Here is a 23,426-nt window from a genome sequence, read left to right as displayed (position 1 = left end):
TTTCACTTCTCTCTCCGAAAGCCGCCGAGCGCCGCAGATTGTACACCTACAAATTACAAAAAGAATATCACATTGTTGAAGAGATGCATGTTTAGTGTTGTTTTAACGTTGGATATGAAAGGAAATTAGACAATATTATCCAAAATGATTCCGTTTCATGATTGCTAAATTAGTGTTGATCAACATTTACGATTGGCATACTATTGTTTGTAATTTAGCCGTTGAAATACAGGTGCTAACCCAACATGTTAGAATTGCCAGTGAAGAAAAGTAAAGTTACCTTCAGGCTTTAGGAACCTCTCTTGCCAATGCTAAGAACTGCTTCAATTTTAGAAAAAGAAACTTCTGATTATCTTTGACACGTTTTAAAGGATTAGGAAAAAGATGAAAAGCAGCTTACGGCCATACCTCTCTGGTTCCGCCCGATCTCGTCTGATCTCGGAAGCTAAGCAGAGCAGGGCCTGGTTAGTACCTGGATGGAAGACCGCCTGGGAATCCCAGGTGCCGTAAGCTTTTTCACTTCTCTCTCTGAAAGCCGCCCAGCGCCGTAGATTGTACACCTACACAATTGTAAAAAAAATGTCACATTGTAGAAGAGATGCAATAGGAAGAAGATGAAAGGTGGCTTACGTCCATACCATCGTCAGGCCATTTGAGGTGGCGGGGACTGCAATGGCCATTCACCGATTGGCTGGGACCCCTGGGCGGGTCTTCTCTAGTCCATCCAATTTTCGGCATGGGATGTCACAGCCTTCTTTGCATACCCTTATTTAACCCACACAAAGATGCCAACGGCAGGCGTGTCATAATTCATTGACGCATTATAAAGGATTAGGAAAAAGATAAAAAGCAGCTTACGGCCATACCTCTCTGGTTCCGCCCGATCTCGTCTGATCTCGGAAGCTAAGCAGAGCAGGGCCTGGTTAGTACCTGGATGGAAGACCGCCTGGGAATCCCAGGTGCCGTAAGCTTTTTCACTTCTCTCTCCGAAAGCCGCCGAGCGCCGCAGATTGTACACCTACAAATTACAAAAAGAATATCACATTGTTGAAGAGATGCATGTTTAGTGTTGTTTTAACGTTGGATATGAAAGGAAATTAGACAATATTATCCAAAATGATTCCGTTTCATGATTGCTAAATTAGTGTTGATCAACATTTACGATTGGCATACTATTGTTTGTAATTTAGCCGTTGAAATACAGGTGCTAACCCAACATGTTAGAATTGCCAGTGAAGAAAAGTAAAGTTACCTTCAGGCTTTAGGAACCTCTCTTGCCAATGCTAAGAACTGCTTCAATTTTAGAAAAAGAAACTTCTGATTATCTTTGACACGTTTTAAAGGATTAGGAAAAAGATGAAAAGCAGCTTACGGCCATACCTCTCTGGTTCCGCCCGATCTCGTCTGATCTCGGAAGCTAAGCAGAGCAGGGCCTGGTTAGTACCTGGATGGAAGACCGCCTGGGAATCCCAGGTGCCGTAAGCTTTTTCACTTCTCTCTCTGAAAGCCGCCCAGCGCCGTAGATTGTACACCTACACAATTGTAAAAAAAATGTCACATTGTAGAAGAGATGCAATAGGAAGAAGATGAAAGGTGGCTTACGTCCATACCATCGTCAGGCCATTTGAGGTGGCGGGGACTGCAATGGCCATTCACCGATTGGCTGGGACCCCTGGGCGGGTCTTCTCTAGTCCATCCAATTTTCGGCATGGGATGTCACAGCCTTCTTTGCATACCCTTATTTAACCCACACAAAGATGCCAACGGCAGGCGTGTCATAATTCATTGACGCATTATAAAGGATTAGGAAAAAGATAAAAAGCAGCTTACGGCCATACCTCTCTGGTTCCGCCTGATCTCGGAAGCTAAGCAGAGCAGGGCCTGGTTAGTACCTGGATGGAAGACCGCCTGGGAATCCCAGGTGCCGTAAGCTTTTTCACTTCTCTCTCTGAAAGCCGCCCAGCGCCGTAGATTGTACACCTACACAATTGTAAAAAAAATGTCACATTGTAGAAGAGATGCAATAGGAAGAAGATGAAAGGTGGCTTACGTCCATACCATCGTCAGGCCATTTGAGGTGGCGGGGACTGCAATGGCCATTCACCGATTGGCTGGGACCCCTGGGCGGGTCTTCTCTAGTCCATCCGATTTTCGGCATGGGATGTCACAGCCTTCTTTGCATACCCTTATTTAACCCACACAAAGATGCCAACGGCAGGCGTGTCATAATTCATTGACGCATTATAAAGGATTAGGAAAAAGATAAAAAGCAGCTTACGGCCATACCTCTCTGGTTCCGCCCGATCTCGTCTGATCTCGGAAGCTAAGCAGAGCAGGGCCTGGTTAGTACCTGGATGGAAGACCGCCTGGGAATCCCAGGTGCCGTAAGCTTTTTCACTTCTCTCTCCGAAAGCCGCCGAGCGCCGCAGATTGTACACCTACAAATTACAAAAAGAATATCACATTGTTGAAGAGATGCATGTTTAGTGTTGTTTTAACGTTGGATATGAAAGGAAATTAGACAATAATATCCAAAATGATTCCGTTTCATGATTGCTAAATTAGTGTTGATCAACATTTACGATTGGCATACTATTGTTTGTAATTTAGCCGTTGAAATACAGGTGCTAACCCAACATGTTAGAATTGCCAGTGAAGAAAAGTAAAGTTACCTTCAGGCTTTAGGAACCTCTCTTGCCAATGCTAAGAACTGCTTCAATTTTAGAAAAAGAAACTTCTGATTATCTTTGACACGTTTTAAAGGATTAGGAAAAAGATGAAAAGCATCTTACGGCCATACCTCTCTGGTTCCGCCCGATCTCGTCTGATCTCGGAAGCTAAGCAGAGCAGGGCCTGGTTAGTACCTGGATGGAAGACCGCCTGGGAATCCCAGGTGCCGTAAGCTTTTTCACTTCTCTCTCTGAAAGCCGCCCAGCGCCGTAGATTGTACACCTACACAATTGTAAAAAAAATGTCACATTGTAGAAGAGATGCAATAGGAAGAAGATGAAAGGTGGCTTACGTCCATACCATCGTCAGGCCATTTGAGGTGGCGGGGACTGCAATGGCCATTCACCGATTGGCTGGGACCCCTGGGCGGGTCTTCTCTAGTCCATCCAATTTTCGGCATGGGATGTCACAGCCTTCTTTGCATACCCTTATTTAACCCACACAAAGATGCCAACGGCAGGCGTGTCATAATTCATTGACGCATTATAAAGGATTAGGAAAAAGATAAAAAGCAGCTTACGGCCATACCTCTCTGGTTCCGCCCGATCTCGTCTGATCTCGGAAGCTAAGCAGAGCAGGGCCTGGTTAGTACCTGGATGGAAGACCGCCTGGGAATCCCAGGTGCCGTAAGCTTTTTCACTTCTCTCTCTGAAAGCCGCCCAGCGCCGTAGATTGTACACCTACACAATTGTAAAAAAAATGTCACATTGTAGAAGAGATGCAATAGGAAGAAGATGAAAGGTGGCTTACGTCCATACCATCGTCAGGCCATTTGAGGTGGCGGGGACTGCAATGGCCATTCACCGATTGGCTGGGACCCCTGGGCGGGTCTTCTCTAGTCCATCCAATTTTCGGCATGGGATGTCACAGCCTTCTTTGCATACCCTTATTTAACCCACACAAAGATGCCAACGGCAGGCGTGTCATAATTCATTGACGCATTATAAAGGATTAGGAAAAAGATAAAAAGCAGCTTACGGCCATACCTCTCTGGTTCCGCCCGATCTCGTCTGATCTCGGAAGCTAAGCAGAGCAGGGCCTGGTTAGTACCTGGATGGAAGACCGCCTGGGAATCCCAGGTGCCGTAAGCTTTTTCACTTCTCTCTCCGAAAGCCGCCGAGCGCCGCAGATTGTACACCTACAAATTACAAAAAGAATATCACATTGTTGAAGAGATGCATGTTTAGTGTTGTTTTAACGTTGGATATGAAAGGAAATTAGACAATATTATCCAAAATGATTCCGTTTCATGATTGCTAAATTAGTGTTGATCAACATTTACGATTGGCATACTATTGTTTGTAATTTAGCCGTTGAAATACAGGTGCTAACCCAACATGTTAGAATTGCCAGTGAAGAAAAGTAAAGTTACCTTCAGGCTTTAGGAACCTCTCTTGCCAATGCTAAGAACTGCTTCAATTTTAGAAAAAGAAACTTCTGATTATCTTTGACACGTTTTAAAGGATTAGGAAAAAGATGAAAAGCAGCTTACGGCCATACCTCTCTGGTTCCGCCCGATCTCGTCTGATCTCGGAAGCTAAGCAGAGCAGGGCCTGGTTAGTACCTGGATGGAAGACCGCCTGGGAATCCCAGGTGCCGTAAGCTTTTTCACTTCTCTCTCTGAAAGCCGCCCAGCGCCGTAGATTGTACACCTACACAATTGTAAAAAAAATGTCACATTGTAGAAGAGATGCAATAGGAAGAAGATGAAAGGTGGCTTACGTCCATACCATCGTCAGGCCATTTGAGGTGGCGGGGACTGCAATGGCCATTCACCGATTGGCTGGGACCCCTGGGCGGGTCTTCTCTAGTCCATCCAATTTTCGGCATGGGATGTCACAGCCTTCTTTGCATACCCTTATTTAACCCACACAAAGATGCCAACGGCAGGCGTGTCATAATTCATTGACGCATTATAAAGGATTAGGAAAAAGATAAAAAGCAGCTTACGGCCATACCTCTCTGGTTCCGCCCGATCTCGTCTGATCTCGGAAGCTAAGCAGAGCAGGGCCTGGTTAGTACCTGGATGGAAGACCGCCTGGGAATCCCAGGTGCCGTAAGCTTTTTCACTTCTCTCTCCGAAAGCCGCCGAGCGCCGCAGATTGTACACCTACAAATTACAAAAAGAATATCACATTGTTGAAGAGATGCATGTTTAGTGTTGTTTTAACGTTGGATATGAAAGGAAATTAGACAATAATATCCAAAATGATTCCGTTTCATGATTGCTAAATTAGTGTTGATCAACATTTACGATTGGCATACTATTGTTTGTAATTTAGCCGTTGAAATACAGGTGCTAACCCAACATGTTAGAATTGCCAGTGAAGAAAAGTAAAGTTACCTTCAGGCTTTAGGAACCTCTCTTGCCAATGCTAAGAACTGCTTCAATTTTAGAAAAAGAAACTTCTGATTATCTTTGACACGTTTTAAAGGATTAGGAAAAAGATGAAAAGCAGCTTACGGCCATACCTCTCTGGTTCCGCCCGATCTCGTCTGATCTCGGAAGCTAAGCAGAGCAGGGCCTGGTTAGTACCTGGATGGAAGACCGCCTGGGAATCCCAGGTGCCGTAAGCTTTTTCACTTCTCTCTCTGAAAGCCGCCCAGCGCCGTAGATTGTACACCTACACAATTGTAAAAAAAATGTCACATTGTAGAAGAGATGCAATAGGAAGAAGATGAAAGGTGGCTTACGTCCATACCATCGTCAGGCCATTTGAGGTGGCGGGGACTGCAATGGCCATTCACCGATTGGCTGGGACCCCTGGGCGGGTCTTCTCTAGTCCATCCAATTTTCGGCATGGGATGTCACAGCCTTCTTTGCATACCCTTATTTAACCCACACAAAGATGCCAACGGCAGGCGTGTCATAATTCATTGACGCATTATAAAGGATTAGGAAAAAGATAAAAAGCAGCTTACGGCCATACCTCTCTGGTTCCGCCCGATCTCGTCTGATCTCGGAAGCTAAGCAGAGCAGGGCCTGGTTAGTACCTGGATGGAAGACCGCCTGGGAATCCCAGGTGCCGTAAGCTTTTTCACTTCTCTCTCTGAAAGCCGCCCAGCGCCGTAGATTGTACACCTACACAATTGTAAAAAAAATGTCACATTGTAGAAGAGATGCAATAGGAAGAAGATGAAAGGTGGCTTACGTCCATACCATCGTCAGGCCATTTGAGGTGGTGGGGACTGCAATGGCCATTCACCGATTGGCTGGGACCCCTGGGCGGGTCTTCTCTAGTCCATCCAATTTTCGGCATGGGATGTCACAGCCTTCTTTGCATACCCTTATTTAACCCACACAAAGATGCCAACGGCAGGCGTGTCATAATTCATTGACGCATTATAAAGGATTAGGAAAAAGATAAAAAGCAGCTTACGGCCATACCTCTCTGGTTCCGCCCGATCTCGTCTGATCTCGGAAGCTAAGCAGAGCAGGGCCTGGTTAGTACCTGGATGGAAGACCGCCTGGGAATCCCAGGTGCCGTAAGCTTTTTCACTTCTCTCTCCGAAAGCCGCCGAGCGCCGCAGATTGTACACCTACAAATTACAAAAAGAATATCACATTGTTGAAGAGATGCATGTTTAGTGTTGTTTTAACGTTGGATATGAAAGGAAATTAGACAATAATATCCAAAATGATTCCGTTTCATGATTGCTAAATTAGTGTTGATCAACATTTACGATTGGCATACTATTGTTTGTAATTTAGCCGTTGAAATACAGGTGCTAACCCAACATGTTAGAATTGCCAGTGAAGAAAAGTAAAGTTACCTTCAGGCTTTAGGAACCTCTCTTGCCAATGCTAAGAACTGCTTCAATTTTAGAAAAAGAAACTTCTGATTATCTTTGACACGTTTTAAAGGATTAGGAAAAAGATGAAAAGCAGCTTACGGCCATACCTCTCTGGTTCCGCCCGATCTCGTCTGATCTCGGAAGCTAAGCAGAGCAGGGCCTGGTTAGTACCTGGATGGAAGACCGCCTGGGAATCCCAGGTGCCGTAAGCTTTTTCACTTCTCTCTCTGAAAGCCGCCCAGCGCCGTAGATTGTACACCTACACAATTGTAAAAAAAATGTCACATTGTAGAAGAGATGCAATAGGAAGAAGATGAAAGGTGGCTTACGTCCATACCATCGTCAGGCCATTTGAGGTGGCGGGGACTGCAATGGCCATTCACCGATTGGCTGGGACCCCTGGGCGGGTCTTCTCTAGTCCATCCAATTTTCGGCATGGGATGTCACAGCCTTCTTTGCATACCCTTATTTAACCCACACAAAGATGCCAACGGCAGGCGTGTCATAATTCATTGACGCATTATAAAGGATTAGGAAAAAGATAAAAAGCAGCTTACGGCCATACCTCTCTGGTTCCGCCCGATCTCGTCTGATCTCGGAAGCTAAGCAGAGCAGGGCCTGGTTAGTACCTGGATGGAAGACCGCCTGGGAATCCCAGGTGCCGTAAGCTTTTTCACTTCTCTCTCCGAAAGCCGCCGAGCGCCGCAGATTGTACACCTACAAATTACAAAAAGAATATCACATTGTTGAAGAGATGCATGTTTAGTGTTGTTTTAACGTTGGATATGAAAGGAAATTAGACAATAATATCCAAAATGATTCCGTTTCATGATTGCTAAATTAGTGTTGATCAACATTTACGATTGGCATACTATTGTTTGTAATTTAGCCGTTGAAATACAGGTGCTAACCCAACATGTTAGAATTGCCAGTGAAGAAAAGTAAAGTTACCTTCAGGCTTTAGGAACCTCTCTTGCCAATGCTAAGAACTGCTTCAATTTTAGAAAAAGAAACTTCTGATTATCTTTGACACGTTTTAAAGGATTAGGAAAAAGATGAAAAGCAGCTTACGGCCATACCTCTCTGGTTCTGCCCGATCTCGTCTGATCTCGGAAGCTAAGCAGAGCAGGGCCTGGTTAGTACCTGGATGGAAGACCGCCTGGGAATCCCAGGTGCCGTAAGCTTTTTCACTTCTCTCTCTGAAAGCCGCCCAGCGCCGTAGATTGTACACCTACACAATTGTAAAAAAAATGTCACATTGTAGAAGAGATGCAATAGGAAGAAGATGAAAGGTGGCTTACGTCCATACCATCGTCAGGCCATTTGAGGTGGCGGGGACTGCAATGGCCATTCACCGATTGGCTGGGACCCCTGGGCGGGTCTTCTCTAGTCCATCCAATTTTCGGCATGGGATGTCACAGCCTTCTTTGCATACCCTTATTTAACCCACACAAAGATGCCAACGGCAGGCGTGTCATAATTCATTGACGCATTATAAAGGATTAGGAAAAAGATAAAAAGCAGCTTACGGCCATACCTCTCTGGTTCCGCCCGATCTCGTCTGATCTCGGAAGCTAAGCAGAGCAGGGCCTGGTTAGTACCTGGATGGAAGACCGCCTGGGAATCCCAGGTGCCGTAAGCTTTTTCACTTCTCTCTCCGAAAGCCGCCGAGCGCCGCAGATTGTACACCTACAAATTACAAAAAGAATATCACATTGTTGAAGAGATGCATGTTTAGTGTTGTTTTAACGTTGGATATGAAAGGAAATTAGACAATATTATCCAAAATGATTCCGTTTCATGATTGCTAAATTAGTGTTGATCAACATTTACGATTGGCATACTATTGTTTGTAATTTAGCCGTTGAAATACAGGTGCTAACCCAACATGTTAGAATTGCCAGTGAAGAAAAGTAAAGTTACCTTCAGGCTTTAGGAACCTCTCTTGCCAATGCTAAGAACTGCTTCAATTTTAGAAAAAGAAACTTCTGATTATCTTTGACACGTTTTAAAGGATTAGGAAAAAGATGAAAAGCAGCTTACGGCCATACCTCTCTGGTTCCGCCCGATCTCGTCTGATCTCGGAAGCTAAGCAGAGCAGGGCCTGGTTAGTACCTGGATGGAAGACCGCCTGGGAATCCCAGGTGCCGTAAGCTTTTTCACTTCTCTCTCTGAAAGCCGCCCAGCGCCGTAGATTGTACACCTACACAATTGTAAAAAAAATGTCACATTGTAGAAGAGATGCAATAGGAAGAAGATGAAAGGTGGCTTACGTCCATACCATCGTCAGGCCATTTGAGGTGGCGGGGACTGCAATGGCCATTCACCGATTGGCTGGGACCCCTGGGCGGGTCTTCTCTAGTCCATCCAATTTTCGGCATGGGATGTCACAGCCTTCTTTGCATACCCTTATTTAACCCACACAAAGATGCCAACGGCAGGCGTGTCATAATTCATTGACGCATTATAAAGGATTAGGAAAAAGATAAAAAGCAGCTTACGGCCATACCTCTCTGGTTCCGCCTGATCTCGGAAGCTAAGCAGAGCAGGGCCTGGTTAGTACCTGGATGGAAGACCGCCTGGGAATCCCAGGTGCCGTAAGCTTTTTCACTTCTCTCTCTGAAAGCCGCCCAGCGCCGTAGATTGTACACCTACACAATTGTAAAAAAAATGTCACATTGTAGAAGAGATGCAATAGGAAGAAGATGAAAGGTGGCTTACGTCCATACCATCGTCAGGCCATTTGAGGTGGCGGGGACTGCAATGGCCATTCACCGATTGGCTGGGACCCCTGGGCGGGTCTTCTCTAGTCCATCCAATTTTCGGCATGGGATGTCACAGCCTTCTTTGCATACCCTTATTTAACCCACACAAAGATGCCAACGGCAGGCGTGTCATAATTCATTGACGCATTATAAAGGATTAGGAAAAAGATAAAAAGCAGCTTACGGCCATACCTCTCTGGTTCCGCCCGATCTCGTCTGATCTCGGAAGCTAAGCAGAGCAGGGCCTGGTTAGTACCTGGATGGAAGACCGCCTGGGAATCCCAGGTGCCGTAAGCTTTTTCACTTCTCTCTCCGAAAGCCGCCGAGCGCCGCAGATTGTACACCTACAAATTACAAAAAGAATATCACATTGTTGAAGAGATGCATGTTTAGTGTTGTTTTAACGTTGGATATGAAAGGAAATTAGACAATAATATCCAAAATGATTCCGTTTCATGATTGCTAAATTAGTGTTGATCAACATTTACGATTGGCATACTATTGTTTGTAATTTAGCCGTTGAAATACAGGTGCTAACCCAACATGTTAGAATTGCCAGTGAAGAAAAGTAAAGTTACCTTCAGGCTTTAGGAACCTCTCTTGCCAATGCTAAGAACTGCTTCAATTTTAGAAAAAGAAACTTCTGATTATCTTTGACACGTTTTAAAGGATTAGGAAAAAGATGAAAAGCAGCTTACGGCCATACCTCTCTGGTTCCGCCCGATCTCGTCTGATCTCGGAAGCTAAGCAGAGCAGGGCCTGGTTAGTACCTGGATGGAAGACCGCCTGGGAATCCCAGGTGCCGTAAGCTTTTTCACTTCTCTCTCTGAAAGCCGCCCAGCGCCGTAGATTGTACACCTACACAATTGTAAAAAAAATGTCACATTGTAGAAGAGATGCAATAGGAAGAAGATGAAAGGTGGCTTACGTCCATACCATCGTCAGGCCATTTGAGGTGGCGGGGACTGCAATGGCCATTCACCGATTGGCTGGGACCCCTGGGCGGGTCTTCTCTAGTCCATCCAATTTTCGGCATGGGATGTCACAGCCTTCTTTGCATACCCTTATTTAACCCACACAAAGATGCCAACGGCAGGCGTGTCATAATTCATTGACGCATTATAAAGGATTAGGAAAAAGATAAAAAGCAGCTTACGGCCATACCTCTCTGGTTCCGCCCGATCTCGTCTGATCTCGGAAGCTAAGCAGAGCAGGGCCTGGTTAGTACCTGGATGGAAGACCGCCTGGGAATCCCAGGTGCCGTAAGCTTTTTCACTTCTCTCTCTGAAAGCCGCCCAGCGCCGTAGATTGTACACCTACACAATTGTAAAAAAAATGTCACATTGTAGAAGAGATGCAATAGGAAGAAGATGAAAGGTGGCTTACGTCCATACCATCGTCAGGCCATTTGAGGTGGCGGGGACTGCAATGGCCATTCACCGATTGGCTGGGACCCCTGGGCGGGTCTTCTCTAGTCCATCCAATTTTCGGCATGGGATGTCACAGCCTTCTTTGCATACCCTTATTTAACCCACACAAAGATGCCAACGGCAGGCGTGTCATAATTCATTGACGCATTATAAAGGATTAGGAAAAAGATAAAAAGCAGCTTACGGCCATACCTCTCTGGTTCCGCCTGATCTCGGAAGCTAAGCAGAGCAGGGCCTGGTTAGTACCTGGATGGAAGACCGCCTGGGAATCCCAGGTGCCGTAAGCTTTTTCACTTCTCTCTCTGAAAGCCGCCCAGCGCCGTAGATTGTACACCTACACAATTGTAAAAAAAATGTCACATTGTAGAAGAGATGCAATAGGAAGAAGATGAAAGGTGGCTTACGTCCATACCATCGTCAGGCCATTTGAGGTGGCGGGGACTGCAATGGCCATTCACCGATTGGCTGGGACCCCTGGGCGGGTCTTCTCTAGTCCATCCAATTTTCGGCATGGGATGTCACAGCCTTCTTTGCATACCCTTATTTAACCCACACAAAGATGCCAACGGCAGGCGTGTCATAATTCATTGACGCATTATAAAGGATTAGGAAAAAGATAAAAAGCAGCTTACGGCCATACCTCTCTGGTTCCGCCCGATCTCGTCTGATCTCGGAAGCTAAGCAGAGCAGGGCCTGGTTAGTACCTGGATGGAAGACCGCCTGGGAATCCCAGGTGCCGTAAGCTTTTTCACTTCTCTCTCCGAAAGCCGCCGAGCGCCGCAGATTGTACACCTACAAATTACAAAAAGAATATCACATTGTTGAAGAGATGCATGTTTAGTGTTGTTTTAACGTTGGATATGAAAGGAAATTAGACAATAATATCCAAAATGATTCCGTTTCATGATTGCTAAATTAGTGTTGATCAACATTTACGATTGGCATACTATTGTTTGTAATTTAGCCGTTGAAATACAGGTGCTAACCCAACATGTTAGAATTGCCAGTGAAGAAAAGTAAAGTTACCTTCAGGCTTTAGGAACCTCTCTTGCCAATGCTAAGAACTGCTTCAATTTTAGAAAAAGAAACTTCTGATTATCTTTGACACGTTTTAAAGGATTAGGAAAAAGATGAAAAGCAGCTTACGGCCATACCTCTCTGGTTCCGCCCGATCTCGTCTGATCTCGGAAGCTAAGCAGAGCAGGGCCTGGTTAGTACCTGGATGGAAGACCGCCTGGGAATCCCAGGTGCCGTAAGCTTTTTCACTTCTCTCTCTGAAAGCCGCCCAGCGCCGTAGATTGTACACCTACACAATTGTAAAAAAAATGTCACATTGTAGAAGAGATGCAATAGGAAGAAGATGAAAGGTGGCCTACGTCCATACCATCGTCAGGCCATTTGAGGTGGCGGGGACTGCAATGGCCATTCACCGATTGGCTGGGACCCCTGGGCGGGTCTTCTCTAGTCCATCCAATTTTCGGCATGGGATGTCACAGCCTTCTTTGCATACCCTTATTTAACCCACACAAAGATGCCAACGGCAGGCGTGTCATAATTCATTGACGCATTATAAAGGATTAGGAAAAAGATAAAAAGCAGCTTACGGCCATACCTCTCTGGTTCCGCCCGATCTCGTCTGATCTCGGAAGCTAAGCAGAGCAGGGCCTGGTTAGTACCTGGATGGAAGACCGCCTGGGAATCCCAGGTGCCGTAAGCTTTTTCACTTCTCTCTCTGAAAGCCGCCCAGCGCCGTAGATTGTACACCTACACAATTGTAAAAAAAATGTCACATTGTAGAAGAGATGCAATAGGAAGAAGATGAAAGGTGGCTTACGTCCATACCATCGTCAGGCCATTTGAGGTGGCGGGGACTGCAATGGCCATTCACCGATTGGCTGGGACCCCTGGGCGGGTCTTCTCTAGTCCATCCAATTTTCGGCATGGGATGTCACAGCCTTCTTTGCATACCCTTATTTAACCCACACAAAGATGCCAACGGCAGGCGTGTCATAATTCATTGACGCATTATAAAGGATTAGGAAAAAGATAAAAAGCAGCTTACGGCCATACCTCTCTGGTTCCGCCCGATCTCGTCTGATCTCGGAAGCTAAGCAGAGCAGGGCCTGGTTAGTACCTGGATGGAAGACCGCCTGGGAATCCCAGGTGCCGTAAGCTTTTTCACTTCTCTCTCCGAAAGCCGCCGAGCGCCGCAGATTGTACACCTACAAATTACAAAAAGAATATCACATTGTTGAAGAGATGCATGTTTAGTGTTGTTTTAACGTTGGATATGAAAGGAAATTAGACAATAATATCCAAAATGATTCCGTTTCATGATTGCTAAATTAGTGTTGATCAACATTTACGATTGGCATACTATTGTTTGTAATTTAGCCGTTGAAATACAGGTGCTAACCCAACATGTTAGAATTGCCAGTGAAGAAAAGTAAAGTTACCTTCAGGCTTTAGGAACCTCTCTTGCCAATGCTAAGAACTGCTTCAATTTTAGAAAAAGAAACTTCTGATTATCTTTGACACGTTTTAAAGGATTAGGAAAAAGATGAAAAGCAGCTTACGGCCATACCTCTCTGGTTCCGCCCGATCTCGTCTGATCTCGGAAGCTAAGCAGAGCAGGGCCTGGTTAGTACCTGGATGGAAGACCGCCTGGGAATCCCAGGTGCCGTAAGCTTTTTCACTTCTCTCTCTGAAAGCCGCCCAGCGCCGTAGATTGTACACCTACACAATTGTAAAAAAAATGTCACATTGTAGAAGAGATGCAATAGGAAGAAGATGAAAGGTGGCTTACGTCCATACCATCGTCAGGCCATTTGAGGTGGCGGGGACTGCAATGGCCATTCACCGATTGGCTGGGACCCCTGGGCGGGTCTTCTCTAGTCCATCCAATTTTCGGCATGGGATGTCACAGCCTTCTTTGCATACCCTTATTTAACCCACACAAAGATGCCAACGGCAGGCGTGTCATAATTCATTGACGCATTATAAAGGATTAGGAAAAAGATAAAAAGCAGCTTACGGCCATACCTCTCTGGTTCCGCCCGATCTCGTCTGATCTCGGAAGCTAAGCAGAGCAGGGCCTGGTTAGTACCTGGATGGAAGACCGCCTGGGAATCCCAGGTGCCGTAAGCTTTTTCACTTCTCTCTCTGAAAGCCGCCCAGCGCCGTAGATTGTACACCTACACAATTGTAAAAAAAATGTCACATTGTAGAAGAGATGCAATAGGAAGAAGATGAAAGGTGGCTTACGTCCATACCATCGTCAGGCCATTTGAGGTGGCGGGGACTGCAATGGCCATTCACCGATTGGCTGGGACCCCTGGGCGGGTCTTCTCTAGTCCATCCAATTTTCGGCATGGGATGTCACAGCCTTCTTTGCATACCCTTATTTAACCCACACAAAGATGCCAACGGCAGGCGTGTCATAATTCATTGACGCATTATAAAGGATTAGGAAAAAGATAAAAAGCAGCTTACGGCCATACCTCTCTGGTTCCGCCCGATCTCGTCTGATCTCGGAAGCTAAGCAGAGCAGGGCCTGGTTAGTACCTGGATGGAAGACCGCCTGGGAATCCCAGGTGCCGTAAGCTTTTTCACTTCTCTCTCCGAAAGCCGCCGAGCGCCGCAGATTGTACACCTACAAATTACAAAAAGAATATCACATTGTTGAAGAGATGCATGTTTAGTGTTGTTTTAACGTTGGATATGAAAGGAAATTAGACAATAATATCCAAAATGATTCCGTTTCATGATTGCTAAATTAGTGTTGATCAACATTTACGATTGGCATACTATTGTTTGTAATTTAGCCGTTGAAATACAGGTGCTAACCCAACATGTTAGAATTGCCAGTGAAGAAAAGTAAAGTTACCTTCAGGCTTTAGGAACCTCTCTTGCCAATGCTAAGAACTGCTTCAATTTTAGAAAAAGAAACTTCTGATTATCTTTGACACGTTTTAAAGGATTAGGAAAAAGATGAAAAGCAGCTTACGGCCATACCTCTCTGGTTCCGCCCGATCTCGTCTGATCTCGGAAGCTAAGCAGAGCAGGGCCTGGTTAGTACCTGGATGGAAGACCGCCTGGGAATCCCAGGTGCCGTAAGCTTTTTCACTTCTCTCTCTGAAAGCCGCCCAGCGCCGTAGATTGTACACCTACACAATTGTAAAAAAAATGTCACATTGTAGAAGAGATGCAATAGGAAGAAGATGAAAGGTGGCTTACGTCCATACCATCGTCAGGCCATTTGAGGTGGCGGGGACTGCAATGGCCATTCACCGATTGGCTGGGACCCCTGGGCGGGTCTTCTCTAGTCCATCCAATTTTCGGCATGGGATGTCACAGCCTTCTTTGCATACCCTTATTTAACCCACACAAAGATGCCAACGGCAGGCGTGTCATAATTCATTGACGCATTATAAAGGATTAGGAAAAAGATAAAAAGCAGCTTACGGCCATACCTCTCTGGTTCCGCCCGATCTCGTCTGATCTCGGAAGCTAAGCAGAGCAGGGCCTGGTTAGTACCTGGATGGAAGACCGCCTGGGAATCCCAGGTGCCGTAAGCTTTTTCACTTCTCTCTCCGAAAGCCGCCGAGCGCCGCAGATTGTACACCTACAAATTACAAAAAGAATATCACATTGTTGAAGAGATGCATGTTTAGTGTTGTTTTAACGTTGGATATGAAAGGAAATTAGACAATATTATCCAAAATGATTCCGTTTCATGATTGCTAAATTAGTGTTGATCAACATTTACGATTGGCATACTATTGTTTGTAATTTAGCCGTTGAAATACAGGTGCTAACCCAACATGTTAGAATTGCCAGTGAAGAAAAGTAAAGTTACCTTCAGGCTTTAGGAACCTCTCTTGCCAATGCTAAGAACTGCTTCAATTTTAGAAAAAGAAACTTCTGATTATCTTTGACACGTTTTAAAGGATTAGGAAAAAGATGAAAAGCAGCTTACGGCCATACCTCTCTGGTTCCGCCCGATCTCGTCTGATCTCGGAAGCTAAGCAGAGCAGGGCCTGGTTAGTACCTGGATGGAAGACCGCCTGGGAATCCCAGGTGCCGTAAGCTTTTTCACTTCTCTCTCTGAAAGCCGCCCAGCGCCGTAGATTGTACACCTACACAATTGTAAAAAAAATGTCACATTGTAGAAGAGATGCAATAGGAAGAAGATGAAAGGTGGCTTACGTCCATACCATCGTCAGGCCATTTGAGGTGGCGGGGACTGCAATGGCCATTCACCGATTGGCTGGGACCCCTGGGCGGGTCTTCTCTAGTCCATCCAATTTTCGGCATGGGATGTCACAGCCTTCTTTGCATACCCTTATTTAACCCACACAAAGATGCCAACGGCAGGCGTGTCATAATTCATTGACGCATTATAAAGGATTAGGAAAAAGATAAAAAGCAGCTTACGGCCATACCTCTCTGGTTCCGCCTGATCTCGGAAGCTAAGCAGAGCAGGGCCTGGTTAGTACCTGGATGGAAGACCGCCTGGGAATCCCAGGTGCCGTAAGCTTTTTCACTTCTCTCTCTGAAAGCCGCCCAGCGCCGTAGATTGTACACCTACACAATTGTAAAAAAAATGTCACATTGTAGAAGAGATGCAATAGGAAGAAGATGAAAGGTGGCTTACGTCCATACCATCGTCAGGCCATTTGAGGTGGCGGGGACTGCAATGGCCATTCACCGATTGGCTGGGACCCCTGGGCGGGTCTTCTCTAGTCCATCCAATTTTCGGCATGGGATGTCACAGCCTTCTTTGCATACCCTTATTTAACCCACACAAAGATGCCAACGGCAGGCGTGTCATAATTCATTGACGCATTATAAAGGATTAGGAAAAAGATAAAAAGCAGCTTACGGCCATACCTCTCTGGTTCCGCCCGATCTCGTCTGATCTCGGAAGCTAAGCAGAGCAGGGCCTGGTTAGTACCTGGATGGAAGACCGCCTGGGAATCCCAGGTGCCGTAAGCTTTTTCACTTCTCTCTCCGAAAGCCGCCGAGCGCCGCAGATTGTACACCTACAAATTACAAAAAGAATATCACATTGTTGAAGAGATGCATGTTTAGTGTTGTTTTAACGTTGGATATGAAAGGAAATTAGACAATAATATCCAAAATGATTCCGTTTCATGATTGCTAAATTAGTGTTGATCAACATTTACGATTGGCATACTATTGTTTGTAATTTAGCCGTTGAAATACAGGTGCTAACCCAACATGTTAGAATTGCCAGTGAAGAAAAGTAAAGTTACCTTCAGGCTTTAGGAACCTCTCTTGCCAATGCTAAGAACTGCTTCAATTTTAGAAAAAGAAACTTCTGATTATCTTTGACACGTTTTAAAGGATTAGGAAAAAGATGAAAAGCAGCTTACGGCCATACCTCTCTGGTTCCGCCCGATCTCGTCTGATCTCGGAAGCTAAGCAGAGCAGGGCCTGGTTAGTACCTGGATGGAAGACCGCCTGGGAATCCCAGGTGCCGTAAGCTTTTTCACTTCTCTCTCTGAAAGCCGCCCAGCGCCGTAGATTGTACACCTACACAATTGTAAAAAAAATGTCACATTGTAGAAGAGATGCAATAGGAAGAAGATGAAAGGTGGCTTACGTCCATACCATCGTCAGGCCATTTGAGGTGGCGGGGACTGCAATGGCCATTCACCGATTGGCTGGGACCCCTGGGCGGGTCTTCTCTAGTCCATCCAATTTTCGGCATGGGATGTCACAGCCTTCTTTGCATACCCTTATTTAACCCACACAAAGATGCCAACGGCAGGCGTGTCATAATTCATTGACGCATTATAAAGGATTAGGAAAAAGATAAAAAGCAGCTTACGGCCATACCTCTCTGGTTCCGCCCGATCTCGTCTGATCTCGGAAGCTAAGCAGAGCAGGGCCTGGTTAGTACCTGGATGGAAGACCGCCTGGGAATCCCAGGTGCCGTAAGCTTTTTCACTTCTCTCTCCGAAAGCCGCCGAGCGCCGCAGATTGTACACCTACAAATTACAAAAAGAATATCACATTGTTGAAGAGATGCATGTTTAGTGTTGTTTTAACGTTGGATATGAAAGGAAATTAGACAATATTATCCAAAATGATTCCGTTTCATGATTGCTAAATTAGTGTTGATCAACATTTACGATTGGCATACTATTGTTTGTAATTTAGCCGTTGAAATACAGGTGCTAACCCAACATGTTAGAATTGCCAGTGAAGAAAAGTAAAGTTACCTTCAGGCTTTAGGAACCTCTCTTGCCAATGCTAAGAACTGCTTCAATTTTAGAAAAAGAAACTTCTGATTATCTTTGACACGTTTTAAAGGATTAGGAAAAAGATGAAAAGCAGCTTACGGCCATACCTCTCTGGTTCCGCCCGATCTCGTCTGATCTCGGAAGCTAAGCAGAGCAGGGCCTGGTTAGTACCTGGATGGAAGACCGCCTGGGAATCCCAGGTGCCGTAAGCTTTTTCACTTCTCTCTCTGAAAGCCGCCCAGCGCCGTAGATTGTACACCTACACAATTGTAAAAAAAATGTCACATTGTAGAAGAGATGCAATAGGAAGAAGATGAAAGGTGGCTTACGTCCATACCATCGTCAGGCCATTTGAGGTGGCGGGGACTGCAATGGCCATTCACCGATTGGCTGGGACCCCTGGGCGGGTCTTCTCTAGTCCATCCAATTTTCGGCATGGGATGTCACAGCCTTCTTTGCATACCCTTATTTAACCCACACAAAGATGCCAACGGCAGGCGTGTCATAATTCATTGACGCATTATAAAGGATTAGGAAAAAGATAAAAAGCAGCTTACGGCCATACCTCTCTGGTTCCGCCTGATCTCGGAAGCTAAGCAGAGCAGGGCCTGGTTAGTACCTGGATGGAAGACCGCCTGGGAATCCCAGGTGCCGTAAGCTTTTTCACTTCTCTCTCTGAAAGCCGCCCAGCGCCGTAGATTGTACACCTACACAATTGTAAAAAAAATGTCACATTGTAGAAGAGATGCAATAGGAAGAAGATGAAAGGTGGCTTACGTCCATACCATCGTCAGGCCATTTGAGGTGGCGGGGACTGCAATGGCCATTCACCGATTGGCTGGGACCCCTGGGCGGGTCTTCTCTAGTCCATCCAATTTTCGGCATGGGATGTCACAGCCTTCTTTGCATACCCTTATTTAACCCACACAAAGATGCCAACGGCAGGCGTGTCATAATTCATTGACGCATTATAAAGGATTAGGAAAAAGATAAAAAGCAGCTTACGGCCATACCTCTCTGGTTCCGCCCGATCTCGTCTGATCTCGGAAGCTAAGCAGAGCAGGGCCTGGTTAGTACCTGGATGGAAGACCGCCTGGGAATCCCAGGTGCCGTAAGCTTTTTCACTTCTCTCTCCGAAAGCCGCCGAGCGCCGCAGATTGTACACCTACAAATTACAAAAAGAATATCACATTGTTGAAGAGATGCATGTTTAGTGTTGTTTTAACGTTGGATATGAAAGGAAATTAGACAATAATATCCAAAATGATTCCGTTTCATGATTGCTAAATTAGTGTTGATCAACATTTACGATTGGCATACTATTGTTTGTAATTTAGCCGTTGAAATACAGGTGCTAACCCAACATGTTAGAATTGCCAGTGAAGAAAAGTAAAGTTACCTTCAGGCTTTAGGAACCTCTCTTGCCAATGCTAAGAACTGCTTCAATTTTAGAAAAAGAAACTTCTGATTATCTTTGACACGTTTTAAAGGATTAGGAAAAAGATGAAAAGCAGCTTACGGCCATACCTCTCTGGTTCCGCCCGATCTCGTCTGATCTCGGAAGCTAAGCAGAGCAGGGCCTGGTTAGTACCTGGATGGAAGACCGCCTGGGAATCCCAGGTGCCGTAAGCTTTTTCACTTCTCTCTCTGAAAGCCGCCCAGCGCCGTAGATTGTACACCTACACAATTGTAAAAAAAATGTCACATTGTAGAAGAGATGCAATAGGAAGAAGATGAAAGGTGGCTTACGTCCATACCATCGTCAGGCCATTTGAGGTGGCGGGGACTGCAATGGCCATTCACCGATTGGCTGGGACCCCTGGGCGGGTCTTCTCTAGTCCATCCAATTTTCGGCATGGGATGTCACAGCCTTCTTTGCATACCCTTATTTAACCCACACAAAGATGCCAACGGCAGGCGTGTCATAATTCATTGACGCATTATAAAGGATTAGGAAAAAGATAAAAAGCAGCTTACGGCCATACCTCTCTGGTTCCGCCCGATCTCGTCTGATCTCGGAAGCTAAGCAGAGCAGGGCCTGGTTAGTACCTGGATGGAAGACCGCCTGGGAATCCCAGGTGCCGTAAGCTTTTTCACTTCTCTCTCCGAAAGCCGCCGAGCGCCGCAGATTGTACACCTACAAATTACAAAAAGAATATCACATTGTTGAAGAGATGCATGTTTAGTGTTGTTTTAACGTTGGATATGAAAGGAAATTAGACAATAATATCCAAAATGATTCCGTTTCATGATTGCTAAATTAGTGTTGATCAACATTTACGATTGGCATACTATTGTTTGTAATTTAGCCGTTGAAATACAGGTGCTAACCCAACATGTTAGAATTGCCAGTGAAGAAAAGTAAAGTTACCTTCAGGCTTTAGGAACCTCTCTTGCCAATGCTAAGAACTGCTTCAATTTTAGAAAAAGAAACTTCTGATTATCTTTGACACGTTTTAAAGGATTAGGAAAAAGATGAAAAGCAGCTTACGGCCATACCTCTCTGGTTCCGCCCGATCTCGTCTGATCTCGGAAGCTAAGCAGAGCAGGGCCTGGTTAGTACCTGGATGGAAGACCGCCTGGGAATCCCAGGTGCCGTAAGCTTTTTCACTTCTCTCTCTGAAAGCCGCCCAGCGCCGTAGATTGTACACCTACACAATTGTAAAAAAAATGTCACATTGTAGAAGAGATGCAATAGGAAGAAGATGAAAGGTGGCTTACGTCCATACCATCGTCAGGCCATTTGAGGTGGCGGGGACTGCAATGGCCATTCACCGATTGGCTGGGACCCCTGGGCGGGTCTTCTCTAGTCCATCCAATTTTCGGCATGGGATGTCACAGCCTTCTTTGCATACCCTTATTTAACCCACACAAAGATGCCAACGGCAGGCGTGTCATAATTCATTGACGCATTATAAAGGATTAGGAAAAAGATAAAAAGCAGCTTACGGCCATACCTCTCTGGTTCCGCCCGATCTCGTCTGATCTCGGAAGCTAAGCAGAGCAGGGCCTGGTTAGTACCTGGATGGAAGACCGCCTGGGAATCCCAGGTGCCGTAAGCTTTTTCACTTCTCTCTCCGAAAGCCGCCGAGCGCCGCAGATTGTACACCTACAAATTACAAAAAGAATATCACATTGTTGAAGAGATGCATGTTTAGTGTTGTTTTAACGTTGGATATGAAAGGAAATTAGACAATATTATCCAAAATGATTCCGTTTCATGATTGCTAAATTAGTGTTGATCAACATTTACGATTGGCATACTATTGTTTGTAATTTAGCCGTTGAAATACAGGTGCTAACCCAACATGTTAGAATTGCCAGTGAAGAAAAGTAAAGTTACCTTCAGGCTTTAGGAACCTCTCTTGCCAATGCTAAGAACTGCTTCAATTTTAGAAAAAGAAACTTCTGATTATCTTTGACACGTTTTAAAGGATTAGGAAAAAGATGAAAAGCAGCTTACGGCCATACCTCTCTGGTTCCGCCCGATCTCGTCTGATCTCGGAAGCTAAGCAGAGCAGGGCCTGGTTAGTACCTGGATGGAAGACCGCCTGGGAATCCCAGGTGCCGTAAGCTTTTTCACTTCTCTCTCTGAAAGCCGCCCAGCGCCGTAGATTGTACACCTACACAATTGTAAAAAAAATGTCACATTGTAGAAGAGATGCAATAGGAAGAAGATGAAAGGTGGCTTACGTCCATACCATCGTCAGGCCATTTGAGGTGGCGGGGACTGCAATGGCCATTCACCGATTGGCTGGGACCCCTGGGCGGGTCTTCTCTAGTCCATCCAATTTTCGGCATGGGATGTCACAGCCTTCTTTGCATACCCTTATTTAACCCACACAAAGATGCCAACGGCAGGCGTGTCATAATTCATTGACGCATTATAAAGGATTAGGAAAAAGATAAAAAGCAGCTTACGGCCATACCTCTCTGGTTCCGCCTGATCTCGGAAGCTAAGCAGAGCAGGGCCTGGTTAGTACCTGGATGGAAGACCGCCTGGGAATCCCAGGTGCCGTAAGCTTTTTCACTTCTCTCTCTGAAAGCCGCCCAGCGCCGTAGATTGTACACCTACACAATTGTAAAAAAAATGTCACATTGTAGAAGAGATGCAATAGGAAGAAGATGAAAGGTGGCTTACGTCCATACCATCGTCAGGCCATTTGAGGTGGCGGGGACTGCAATGGCCATTCACCGATTGGCTGGGACCCCTGGGCGGGTCTTCTCTAGTCCATCCAATTTTCGGCATGGGATGTCACAGCCTTCTTTGCATACCCTTATTTAACCCACACAAAGATGCCAACGGCAGGCGTGTCATAATTCATTGACGCATTATAAAGGATTAGGAAAAAGATAAAAAGCAGCTTACGGCCATACCTCTCTGGTTCCGCCCGATCTCGTCTGATCTCGGAAGCTAAGCAGAGCAGGGCCTGGTTAGTACCTGGATGGAAGACCGCCTGGGAATCCCAGGTGCCGTAAGCTTTTTCACTTCTCTCTCCGAAAGCCGCCGAGCGCCGCAGATTGTACACCTACAAATTACAAAAAGAATATCACATTGTTGAAGAGATGCATGTTTAGTGTTGTTTTAACGTTGGATATGAAAGGAAATTAGACAATAATATCCAAAATGATTCCGTTTCATGATTGCTAAATTAGTGTTGATCAACATTTACGATTGGCATACTATTGTTTGTAATTTAGCCGTTGAAATACAGGTGCTAACCCAACATGTTAGAATTGCCAGTGAAGAAAAGTAAAGTTACCTTCAGGCTTTAGGAACCTCTCTTGCCAATGCTAAGAACTGCTTCAATTTTAGAAAAAGAAACTTCTGATTATCTTTGACACGTTTTAAAGGATTAGGAAAAAGATGAAAAGCAGCTTACGGCCATACCTCTCTGGTTCCGCCCGATCTCGTCTGATCTCGGAAGCTAAGCAGAGCAGGGCCTGGTTAGTACCTGGATGGAAGACCGCCTGGGAATCCCAGGTGCCGTAAGCTTTTTCACTTCTCTCTCTGAAAGCCGCCCAGCGCCGTAGATTGTACACCTACACAATTGTAAAAAAAATGTCACATTGTAGAAGAGATGCAATAGGAAGAAGATGAAAGGTGGCTTACGTCCATACCATCGTCAGGCCATTTGAGGTGGCGGGGACTGCAATGGCCATTCACCGATTGGCTGGGACCCCTGGGCGGGTCTTCTCTAGTCCATCCAATTTTCGGCATGGGATGTCACAGCCTTCTTTGCATACCCTTATTTAACCCACACAAAGATGCCAACGGCAGGCGTGTCATAATTCATTGACGCATTATAAAGGATTAGGAAAAAGATAAAAAGCAGCTTACGGCCATACCTCTCTGGTTCCGCCCGATCTCGTCTGATCTCGGAAGCTAAGCAGAGCAGGGCCTGGTTAGTACCTGGATGGAAGACCGCCTGGGA

At 45.6% G+C, this 23,426-nt stretch overlaps 42 non-coding genes and 7 pseudogenes across 42 annotated transcripts; all 49 read left to right on the top strand.

Moving 5' to 3' along the window:
* Positions 1–394: 394 nt before the first annotated feature.
* On the top strand, positions 395–513 carry LOC134124092 (5S ribosomal RNA). The gene has a single exon (XR_009955575.1). It is a non-coding gene; the product is annotated as a 5S ribosomal RNA (ribosomal RNA).
* Positions 514–852: 339 nt separating this feature from the next.
* On the top strand, positions 853–971 carry LOC134124081 (5S ribosomal RNA). Its single transcript, XR_009955564.1, has one exon. It is a non-coding gene; the product is annotated as a 5S ribosomal RNA (ribosomal RNA).
* A 395-nt stretch (positions 972–1,366) lies between these two features.
* On the top strand, positions 1,367–1,485 carry LOC134124070 (5S ribosomal RNA). Its single transcript, XR_009955553.1, has one exon. It is a non-coding gene; the product is annotated as a 5S ribosomal RNA (ribosomal RNA).
* Positions 1,486–1,824: 339 nt separating this feature from the next.
* LOC134124122 (5S ribosomal RNA) lies at positions 1,825–1,933 on the top strand (annotated as a pseudogene).
* A 339-nt stretch (positions 1,934–2,272) lies between these two features.
* Positions 2,273–2,391, top strand: LOC134124058 (5S ribosomal RNA). Its single transcript, XR_009955542.1, has one exon. It is a non-coding gene; the product is annotated as a 5S ribosomal RNA (ribosomal RNA).
* Positions 2,392–2,786: 395 nt separating this feature from the next.
* On the top strand, positions 2,787–2,905 carry LOC134124102 (5S ribosomal RNA). Its single transcript, XR_009955585.1, has one exon. It is a non-coding gene; the product is annotated as a 5S ribosomal RNA (ribosomal RNA).
* A 339-nt stretch (positions 2,906–3,244) lies between these two features.
* LOC134124047 (5S ribosomal RNA) lies at positions 3,245–3,363 on the top strand. The gene has a single exon (XR_009955531.1). It is a non-coding gene; the product is annotated as a 5S ribosomal RNA (ribosomal RNA).
* A 339-nt stretch (positions 3,364–3,702) lies between these two features.
* LOC134124035 (5S ribosomal RNA) lies at positions 3,703–3,821 on the top strand. The gene has a single exon (XR_009955519.1). It is a non-coding gene; the product is annotated as a 5S ribosomal RNA (ribosomal RNA).
* Positions 3,822–4,216: 395 nt separating this feature from the next.
* LOC134124024 (5S ribosomal RNA) lies at positions 4,217–4,335 on the top strand. Its single transcript, XR_009955508.1, has one exon. It is a non-coding gene; the product is annotated as a 5S ribosomal RNA (ribosomal RNA).
* Positions 4,336–4,674: 339 nt separating this feature from the next.
* Positions 4,675–4,793, top strand: LOC134124013 (5S ribosomal RNA). The gene has a single exon (XR_009955496.1). It is a non-coding gene; the product is annotated as a 5S ribosomal RNA (ribosomal RNA).
* Positions 4,794–5,188: 395 nt separating this feature from the next.
* LOC134124002 (5S ribosomal RNA) lies at positions 5,189–5,307 on the top strand. The gene has a single exon (XR_009955485.1). It is a non-coding gene; the product is annotated as a 5S ribosomal RNA (ribosomal RNA).
* Positions 5,308–5,646: 339 nt separating this feature from the next.
* On the top strand, positions 5,647–5,765 carry LOC134123991 (5S ribosomal RNA). The gene has a single exon (XR_009955474.1). It is a non-coding gene; the product is annotated as a 5S ribosomal RNA (ribosomal RNA).
* A 339-nt stretch (positions 5,766–6,104) lies between these two features.
* LOC134123980 (5S ribosomal RNA) lies at positions 6,105–6,223 on the top strand. Its single transcript, XR_009955463.1, has one exon. It is a non-coding gene; the product is annotated as a 5S ribosomal RNA (ribosomal RNA).
* Positions 6,224–6,618: 395 nt separating this feature from the next.
* LOC134123969 (5S ribosomal RNA) lies at positions 6,619–6,737 on the top strand. The gene has a single exon (XR_009955452.1). It is a non-coding gene; the product is annotated as a 5S ribosomal RNA (ribosomal RNA).
* A 339-nt stretch (positions 6,738–7,076) lies between these two features.
* LOC134123957 (5S ribosomal RNA) lies at positions 7,077–7,195 on the top strand. The gene has a single exon (XR_009955441.1). It is a non-coding gene; the product is annotated as a 5S ribosomal RNA (ribosomal RNA).
* Positions 7,196–7,590: 395 nt separating this feature from the next.
* On the top strand, positions 7,591–7,709 carry LOC134124101 (5S ribosomal RNA). Its single transcript, XR_009955584.1, has one exon. It is a non-coding gene; the product is annotated as a 5S ribosomal RNA (ribosomal RNA).
* Positions 7,710–8,048: 339 nt separating this feature from the next.
* Positions 8,049–8,167, top strand: LOC134123946 (5S ribosomal RNA). The gene has a single exon (XR_009955430.1). It is a non-coding gene; the product is annotated as a 5S ribosomal RNA (ribosomal RNA).
* Positions 8,168–8,562: 395 nt separating this feature from the next.
* Positions 8,563–8,681, top strand: LOC134123935 (5S ribosomal RNA). Its single transcript, XR_009955419.1, has one exon. It is a non-coding gene; the product is annotated as a 5S ribosomal RNA (ribosomal RNA).
* Positions 8,682–9,020: 339 nt separating this feature from the next.
* On the top strand, positions 9,021–9,129 carry LOC134124121 (5S ribosomal RNA; annotated as a pseudogene).
* Positions 9,130–9,468: 339 nt separating this feature from the next.
* On the top strand, positions 9,469–9,587 carry LOC134123923 (5S ribosomal RNA). The gene has a single exon (XR_009955407.1). It is a non-coding gene; the product is annotated as a 5S ribosomal RNA (ribosomal RNA).
* A 395-nt stretch (positions 9,588–9,982) lies between these two features.
* LOC134123912 (5S ribosomal RNA) lies at positions 9,983–10,101 on the top strand. Its single transcript, XR_009955395.1, has one exon. It is a non-coding gene; the product is annotated as a 5S ribosomal RNA (ribosomal RNA).
* Positions 10,102–10,440: 339 nt separating this feature from the next.
* Positions 10,441–10,559, top strand: LOC134123901 (5S ribosomal RNA). The gene has a single exon (XR_009955384.1). It is a non-coding gene; the product is annotated as a 5S ribosomal RNA (ribosomal RNA).
* Positions 10,560–10,898: 339 nt separating this feature from the next.
* Positions 10,899–11,007, top strand: LOC134124120 (5S ribosomal RNA; annotated as a pseudogene).
* A 339-nt stretch (positions 11,008–11,346) lies between these two features.
* LOC134123890 (5S ribosomal RNA) lies at positions 11,347–11,465 on the top strand. Its single transcript, XR_009955373.1, has one exon. It is a non-coding gene; the product is annotated as a 5S ribosomal RNA (ribosomal RNA).
* A 395-nt stretch (positions 11,466–11,860) lies between these two features.
* Positions 11,861–11,979, top strand: LOC134123879 (5S ribosomal RNA). Its single transcript, XR_009955362.1, has one exon. It is a non-coding gene; the product is annotated as a 5S ribosomal RNA (ribosomal RNA).
* A 339-nt stretch (positions 11,980–12,318) lies between these two features.
* LOC134123868 (5S ribosomal RNA) lies at positions 12,319–12,437 on the top strand. Its single transcript, XR_009955351.1, has one exon. It is a non-coding gene; the product is annotated as a 5S ribosomal RNA (ribosomal RNA).
* A 339-nt stretch (positions 12,438–12,776) lies between these two features.
* On the top strand, positions 12,777–12,895 carry LOC134123857 (5S ribosomal RNA). Its single transcript, XR_009955340.1, has one exon. It is a non-coding gene; the product is annotated as a 5S ribosomal RNA (ribosomal RNA).
* Positions 12,896–13,290: 395 nt separating this feature from the next.
* Positions 13,291–13,409, top strand: LOC134123846 (5S ribosomal RNA). Its single transcript, XR_009955329.1, has one exon. It is a non-coding gene; the product is annotated as a 5S ribosomal RNA (ribosomal RNA).
* Positions 13,410–13,748: 339 nt separating this feature from the next.
* On the top strand, positions 13,749–13,867 carry LOC134123835 (5S ribosomal RNA). Its single transcript, XR_009955318.1, has one exon. It is a non-coding gene; the product is annotated as a 5S ribosomal RNA (ribosomal RNA).
* Positions 13,868–14,206: 339 nt separating this feature from the next.
* Positions 14,207–14,325, top strand: LOC134123824 (5S ribosomal RNA). Its single transcript, XR_009955307.1, has one exon. It is a non-coding gene; the product is annotated as a 5S ribosomal RNA (ribosomal RNA).
* A 395-nt stretch (positions 14,326–14,720) lies between these two features.
* LOC134123812 (5S ribosomal RNA) lies at positions 14,721–14,839 on the top strand. Its single transcript, XR_009955294.1, has one exon. It is a non-coding gene; the product is annotated as a 5S ribosomal RNA (ribosomal RNA).
* Positions 14,840–15,178: 339 nt separating this feature from the next.
* LOC134123801 (5S ribosomal RNA) lies at positions 15,179–15,297 on the top strand. The gene has a single exon (XR_009955283.1). It is a non-coding gene; the product is annotated as a 5S ribosomal RNA (ribosomal RNA).
* A 395-nt stretch (positions 15,298–15,692) lies between these two features.
* LOC134123790 (5S ribosomal RNA) lies at positions 15,693–15,811 on the top strand. The gene has a single exon (XR_009955272.1). It is a non-coding gene; the product is annotated as a 5S ribosomal RNA (ribosomal RNA).
* Positions 15,812–16,150: 339 nt separating this feature from the next.
* On the top strand, positions 16,151–16,259 carry LOC134124119 (5S ribosomal RNA; annotated as a pseudogene).
* A 339-nt stretch (positions 16,260–16,598) lies between these two features.
* On the top strand, positions 16,599–16,717 carry LOC134123779 (5S ribosomal RNA). Its single transcript, XR_009955261.1, has one exon. It is a non-coding gene; the product is annotated as a 5S ribosomal RNA (ribosomal RNA).
* Positions 16,718–17,112: 395 nt separating this feature from the next.
* LOC134123768 (5S ribosomal RNA) lies at positions 17,113–17,231 on the top strand. Its single transcript, XR_009955250.1, has one exon. It is a non-coding gene; the product is annotated as a 5S ribosomal RNA (ribosomal RNA).
* A 339-nt stretch (positions 17,232–17,570) lies between these two features.
* On the top strand, positions 17,571–17,689 carry LOC134123756 (5S ribosomal RNA). The gene has a single exon (XR_009955239.1). It is a non-coding gene; the product is annotated as a 5S ribosomal RNA (ribosomal RNA).
* A 395-nt stretch (positions 17,690–18,084) lies between these two features.
* Positions 18,085–18,203, top strand: LOC134123745 (5S ribosomal RNA). The gene has a single exon (XR_009955228.1). It is a non-coding gene; the product is annotated as a 5S ribosomal RNA (ribosomal RNA).
* A 339-nt stretch (positions 18,204–18,542) lies between these two features.
* LOC134124118 (5S ribosomal RNA) lies at positions 18,543–18,651 on the top strand (annotated as a pseudogene).
* A 339-nt stretch (positions 18,652–18,990) lies between these two features.
* LOC134123734 (5S ribosomal RNA) lies at positions 18,991–19,109 on the top strand. Its single transcript, XR_009955217.1, has one exon. It is a non-coding gene; the product is annotated as a 5S ribosomal RNA (ribosomal RNA).
* Positions 19,110–19,504: 395 nt separating this feature from the next.
* On the top strand, positions 19,505–19,623 carry LOC134123723 (5S ribosomal RNA). Its single transcript, XR_009955206.1, has one exon. It is a non-coding gene; the product is annotated as a 5S ribosomal RNA (ribosomal RNA).
* Positions 19,624–19,962: 339 nt separating this feature from the next.
* On the top strand, positions 19,963–20,081 carry LOC134123712 (5S ribosomal RNA). Its single transcript, XR_009955195.1, has one exon. It is a non-coding gene; the product is annotated as a 5S ribosomal RNA (ribosomal RNA).
* A 395-nt stretch (positions 20,082–20,476) lies between these two features.
* LOC134124151 (5S ribosomal RNA) lies at positions 20,477–20,595 on the top strand. Its single transcript, XR_009955604.1, has one exon. It is a non-coding gene; the product is annotated as a 5S ribosomal RNA (ribosomal RNA).
* A 339-nt stretch (positions 20,596–20,934) lies between these two features.
* On the top strand, positions 20,935–21,053 carry LOC134124041 (5S ribosomal RNA). Its single transcript, XR_009955525.1, has one exon. It is a non-coding gene; the product is annotated as a 5S ribosomal RNA (ribosomal RNA).
* Positions 21,054–21,448: 395 nt separating this feature from the next.
* Positions 21,449–21,567, top strand: LOC134123929 (5S ribosomal RNA). Its single transcript, XR_009955413.1, has one exon. It is a non-coding gene; the product is annotated as a 5S ribosomal RNA (ribosomal RNA).
* A 339-nt stretch (positions 21,568–21,906) lies between these two features.
* Positions 21,907–22,015, top strand: LOC134124117 (5S ribosomal RNA; annotated as a pseudogene).
* A 339-nt stretch (positions 22,016–22,354) lies between these two features.
* On the top strand, positions 22,355–22,473 carry LOC134123818 (5S ribosomal RNA). Its single transcript, XR_009955301.1, has one exon. It is a non-coding gene; the product is annotated as a 5S ribosomal RNA (ribosomal RNA).
* Positions 22,474–22,868: 395 nt separating this feature from the next.
* Positions 22,869–22,987, top strand: LOC134123706 (5S ribosomal RNA). The gene has a single exon (XR_009955189.1). It is a non-coding gene; the product is annotated as a 5S ribosomal RNA (ribosomal RNA).
* A 339-nt stretch (positions 22,988–23,326) lies between these two features.
* On the top strand, positions 23,327–23,426 carry LOC134124150 (5S ribosomal RNA; annotated as a pseudogene; the record flags this gene model as incomplete).

Source organism: Pungitius pungitius, unplaced genomic scaffold (genome assembly GCF_949316345.1).
Source record: "Pungitius pungitius unplaced genomic scaffold, fPunPun2.1 scaffold_42, whole genome shotgun sequence".
NCBI classification, from domain to species: Eukaryota; Metazoa; Chordata; class Actinopteri; order Perciformes; family Gasterosteidae; genus Pungitius; species Pungitius pungitius.
This window is presented reverse-complemented; position numbering and strand designations above follow the sequence as displayed.